This window comes from Petaurus breviceps, unplaced genomic scaffold (assembly GCF_028583685.1).
Source record: "Petaurus breviceps papuanus isolate PSGF00001 unplaced genomic scaffold, PetGlider_PUasm1.0 90784, whole genome shotgun sequence".
Taxonomy (NCBI): domain Eukaryota; kingdom Metazoa; phylum Chordata; class Mammalia; order Diprotodontia; family Petauridae; genus Petaurus; species Petaurus breviceps.
The window spans coordinates 12,955,224-12,961,533 of NW_027187345.1; positions in this window are offsets into that span (position 1 = coordinate 12,955,224).

The following is a 6,310-nucleotide window of genomic DNA, read 5'->3' on the forward strand; positions in this document are numbered from 1 at the left end:
ACATTTATTGATATGAGTAAAGAATTAGATTTCTTACTAAAATGTAGTTAGACTTTGACCTCACTATTGCTTTCTTCTTTTCTGGTCAGGTTGCAAATGGCTTCCATATTTTTTGCTTCCCAGAAATATTTTGAACAAGTGCATTTTTCACACAAACTCTTTGATCTTAGTATAAATAACACCTTGACTGAATTTAAAAGCTAAACTAACAGATGGAATCCTATGAGAATAAAATAACCTAATCCTTTGCTGGAAACAGATAAGTGAGTGTGGATGGGTCAAAGGGATATTAAGTCAAACCAGAAATCCTCACATGAAGCTGCTACTATGGTGATTTGTGGTGAAACCTTATGTTTCGGCATGTAAACAGAGCACAAAATCTTTATATTTTAAAAACTCCACCTAACTGAAGATTGTACAGTTTGAGACTAGCAGATGGTTGAAACAAGAGTTTTAGTAATCATATATGAAAACTAAAGCTTAAGCTTGGGAACTTGAAAACAAGGTCTCTTCATACAAGTATGTTTGAATTTGAGACAACACAGAAGATGTCATACATGTAATTATTGTCTATAAAAATCTGATAATCCACTTCAATGGCATAGTCATTTTCATCTCGTACTTAAATCTAAGAAATTTATTTTGCAATTTTTTAAAAGATAGAAATATATTTCTAGATAGCTTTCAAAGGCGTCTTGTGCTACACAAAAGGAAAACAAAAATAATGCAATGTTTGTGGCTCTGTGAGCATGTCGTTCCCATATCAGGTATTGGAGTCCCATATAACACCCAGTATCTTCACTCATAATGCCCAGAATCTTTAAATAAGACCCATGTATTTCATCCGAGTTAGTCTTCCAAAGCTAAGTTTATCTACTCTTTCTCCTTTTTTCGCAGCCAAATTAACCTTTCTGTATTATATAAGCTCTTTTTCATGTTATCTTACTTAAGTTTCATAACTATTCTGTGAGCTAGCTTCTATCCCATACCCATTCTACAGATAGGGACACTGAGGCATGATGAGAGAATAAGTAACTTGCCCATGGTCACCTTGCTAGTTAAGTATCAGAGTAAAGATTAGAACTCAGTTCTCTCCTAATTTCCATTCCACTATATTTCCCATTATATCATGGCACCTCTCTTTCTGTCCCCTCAAGGTCTTTTTTTTAAGCAATTGGGGTTAAGTAACTTGCTCAAGGTTACACAGCCAGTTATTTTGTGTGGGTGCCAAGTATCTGAGGCCAGAACCGATCTTGGGTCTCCCGACCCCACGCCGGTGCTCTTACTCACTGAGCCACCTGGCCACCCCGCCTAAAGGTCTTAATAGGCATCTGGCTACTTGATCTTTGCCAAGGTATTAAAAGTTAATAGTGGATAACTGGCCATGTAACCTTGAGCCAGTTACTTAACCCCAATTGCTTTAAAAAAAAAAGTTAATACTGCTAGTGATAGTGACCCATTCACTATATGTTATACCTATCATTCAAATATTTTTTATAGCCCTTAATCATTCTCATAATTTAGTCATGTCCCAAACTTTAAGGTTTGATAGTTGCTTAGCTATTTAAAAAAATCATAAAATGAAATGAATGTTGCAAAAACAGAGTTTGCATGGCATCCCCCCATATATCTCGGAAACAGCCGGCTGGAAGGATGTTTTGAACTGGCAGCTCTTCAGAGTAAAATTGAAAACGATAGGGTAACTTGGAAACTATTCATTATAGCATCTGGTCTGTGTTTATAGCTACATATGCAGACTGCCGAACACCCTCAGCACACTGTAAACTTAGTGATTACACATCCAGAATGGAAATAGGTTCATTGGATGACTTGCTATCCAGAGTACACTGCCCTATGTTTTATAGTTGGCATAACTCCCCTTGGTTTTTGTTACTACAGAAAACATCAGATTGTTTTTCCCTTTAACTTTGAAAAAGATAAACTAGGGAAATATTGATTAATAACAAAAGCAGAAAAACTGGGGCTGGACTACTGTTATATTTTAAAGTTACATTTTCTGAAATAGAGTGTGGGAGGAAGAGAGAGGAAATTTAAAAAAATGAACTGGTAAAAGGAGACAACCATGTAGTAGATTGTCTGACAGGCATTTTTTTGGTTGAAATTTAACTGAAATAATTCCATTTGGATCAGCCCAATTATCAATAGCTCAATGTAGCTTATGTGAAAAAGTAGCTTAATGAACATTACTTGTTAAATTTTAATATATTACTAAATAATTAGTCGCATTTATGCCATGCTTTTATTATTACAAGTGACCTTTCACAAGTGACCTTGCTTACTCTTAAAAACAACCCTAGGAGATGGGAGTAAAACCATTATTATCTCAATCTGATACCCGTGGAAACTTGTTAACATCTTACTCATTTTAAACATCTCAATGCAGATGATATGTATCTGCTTTACAGTTAGACACTAATATTATAAACGACTGAAGCAGATTTAATGGTTATGCAATTTTTCAGTGCATTCAGGATAACCAATGCATGGATAACCAATCGATTAAATTCATCCTCAAATGAATAAAAATCATTTACTCACCTAAATTATTTATGAGAACAGAAAATGGACCCTCAATAAAACCTTGGGCTTTCTTTATATAAAAGAAATTATAATTTCCCTCCAGGCACAAAACACAGAAGAGAAAAATCCTCAGATTTTAAAGAAAGCAATGCCAGGATACCACAGGCAAACAAAATGGGACATGGCAAGCTGCAATAATGCTTGGCTGCCTACACAACTATTTGTTTCTGGTAGTTACGGATTCACCACCTTCCTACTCATTTATAAGTATTCTTTGGAGCCACGTGCTTCTGAAATCAGTGTACTGGTTCCATATATTAGGGAGTTCAGGATCTCACAAAGTCACGATCCTTGCACTTGGGTTCTTAGAATTTATGTGAGATAGAATGTATTGTAGTAAGCCAAATACATAAAAAAAAATGAACGAAAAATTCAATTGGCTAAAAGATGATAGGTAATTTTATTTCAGCTCCATTTTATGAAAGAATTTTCCCCTTGCTTTACATTTCTGATTGGACAATGTCTAATGATGCTTTAGGCCATTGTCACAGCCACCTATTGACTGATTCTACCATTGCAGCTTTCCACTTTGCTTCATGGACTGCTGAAGTTGGGTGGCCAAGCTAAACAAGAATTTTTAAAATACTCTAAAAATTCGAAGTGACTTTTGATCTCTTAGATTGCCTAGAATGTTGGGGAAAGCCCATCAAGGTAGTACATAGAAAAATGGTACATTGCACCATTTTATTAATTTTATGTAGATATAACTTCAGGGTCATTTATTTTTTTAAAAATAGATAAGGATGATTTAATAGGGATAGAAAGTTTGAAAACACTGTGTGTGTGTGTGTGTTCAAAACCAGAACAATTAGGAAAAGTAGAATTTTTTTCCAAATGCAAATCCTGTTGCTATAACTGACATATCAGATTCTTGTCCTTTTAGAAGAGACCTAGTCAGTGTCACAAAACTTATGGAAAATTTTGAAGCACCATATTAAAGGAAGAAAAATTTCAAATAAAAAGAGTGGGGAAGGAAAAGGAAAAATAAGAGAGAAAAACACACATCTATTTTTCTTTTCAATGTTATCTCCCAGCTAATTTTCTACATTAGACTATTCTCCCTTCTTTTTCTTTCTCACCCTTCTAATTTATTCCCCTGCCATTTGGCCCAAATCTTTCATATTTCATTTGCCTTTAGACTCAGTGGACCTTGTTTTATCCCTGGTCATTTGTGACTGAATTTTTTCTTCTTTTCTTGTTTTGTTGCTCTGTTGTTGAAATGCTTGCCAGTAGCAAACCACCTGAAATTGGTTCAGGGCTGGGGATTTAATCAGTCATGCAAACCATGACAAACCAGAGGCATCCACAGTATTGGCCTGGTGTGCCTATGCAACCAGTTAAAGTAAATTGACCACAAATTATTTGGGGGTATTGCCAGTCTACCAAGACCCTGAAAGATCTACCTGCTAATTTCACTACTTAGTTATAAATACTCAGGTAGAGTTCAAATTCTGTTTTTAAAGTCTCTTAGTCCTTTGTTCTTGTTATGATTTCTAAGGAATAGGGGAAGAGGTGGCCTCCCACTTATTCTATCTACTCTCATGTGTTTTTTTTCCCATGCAAAACTAGAGTCAAGGTCAACAGGTTCTTTCTCCTGCTACACATTCTACCAAGCCTCATTAGTAGTTTCACTAGATGGTAGTTGGGGACAGTAGTAATTTCATGCTGATAGAAATGTGTCTCTTTCTTTTGGAAAAAGATTGAAAACCCATCTACTATTTAATAAGTACTGAAATAACATCTATAAGAATAGGTATGCTGGTTTCTAAGCACATTTTCAAAACACTGGAGGATGGGGGAAGTTTTGTACTTGTTCAGATCTTAGCACAGTTATCTTTTTTTAGGGGAATGGAGGAGAAGCTTTCAAACCTGTGAATTTTTCTCAGTAAGGGACTCAAAATAGAAACTCCCTTATAAATGATCAATAACTCATCTATAACTTAAAATCTTAGATAATTAACTTGGATACTGAGTGATTAAAAGACTTACCCATGATCACCCATCGAGTATAGGTCAGAAGAGGAATTTTAATCCAGTTCTTTCTAATGTCCAGGCTGGACCTGCAACCACTAGATTGTACTGACTCCCAGGAATGCTTGGCATTGCAACTTTTAGAACTTTTATTTATTCTCTTAGTCTGTTTTCCTCATCTGTAAAATGTGGACAAAGATCATGATCTGCCTCCCTCCTTAATATTGGGTTTGGGGAAGCCCAAATTAGAAACTGTGTGTGGAAGTGATTTGAAAAGTATATAAAGTCTTGGACAAATCCAAGGTACTTAATTGAGTTCAAATGATCTAGTATGTGCTGTGCCAGGTGCTGGATATTGAAAACTCCTTTCCATTAAAAAGTGAAATTAAATTCAAGAGTAAGGAAAATAATTTTCTTCTATAATTTTCAAATTTCTTATAAATTAGTGTGATTTTTATTCTAAATCCTATAAAAGTCATAAGAACTTTGACTTTTTGTGGGTGTAAGTTAGAGATGAAAAACATAAGTTTGAGCATATGTTCTTGAGCAAAAGAAAATGAAAGCAGGAAGCAGGGCCATGGAAGGGCACATTAAACAAACTGTTTGGTGCAGATAAGAAGAGAGAAAGGATCAAGACATTCTTGTTCTTATGGAGTCCCAATATGGAGACATCACATTTCATGTTCCTTTTTTCTGCAGTTTAAACCTTGGGAACTCGATGGTATAGATGGATAGAGAGCTCGACCTGGTGTCAGAAAGATCTGAGTTCAATTCCTTCCTCAGATCCTTACTAGTTTTATATTCCCAGATGGTCCTTTAACCTATGTCTACCTCAGTTTCTTCATCTATAACATGGGAATAATAATAATGCCTGCCAAAAGGGTTGTTTATGGGGATAAAAAGAAGATTCTGTAAAGTGCTTTACAAACCTTAAAGTGGCATTATTATTATAACTATTATTATTATTACATTGATAATGACAGCTAATTCACTAACAGGGGTATCTTTAAAGAAACATTTTTCTCTCTGAAAATAATAAAACTGAATAGTGATTATTTAGTTACTCAAGAAGACTCCATTAAATAATTAATACTGGTCCCAAAAGTTGTTTTTTGGACTAATGGTATGACTGTTGAAATATGAAGTATATCCTTTGTTTTCTGCTTAGTTTGTCTAATTTCCTGAGACTGGCAATGGCATAACTGCTCAAGGTTCTAGACTGTCAAAGAGGAGGGAGCCTGAAAGTTGGTCTGGGCAAGAAACAAGAACTACCATTTATGATTTCACATCCAGACCACTATGACCTGGGGTCCCACCATTTTCATGTTCCACAAAGCTTCTTGAATTCTCAATAAATGTAGACTACTGTATAAAGCATTATAGCATTGTTGATTTAGAGCTGGAAAGGAGCTCAGAGTCTAGCTCCTTTAATGGGTGATGAATCTGAGGTACGAGAAATTGTGTATCTGTAAGGAACAGGATATAAGTCACCAATAGAGTTATAGCTAGAACTGCTGGCCAAAAGTAAGGGGATTCTAGTGATACTTAGTTGCTAACTATTTTGTGTTCTTTATTTTCCCTAGGAATAGAAAGAAAGTGAATCTCAATTCTGGTAGAAGTTGAGAAAATGAGGTAGCTAAAAATAGCAGAGGAGAAGGGAGATAGGGTAGGAGTGAATAATGAAAAAATAAGGAGAGAGAGAGAGAGAGAGAGAGAGAGAGAGAGAGAGAGAGAGAGA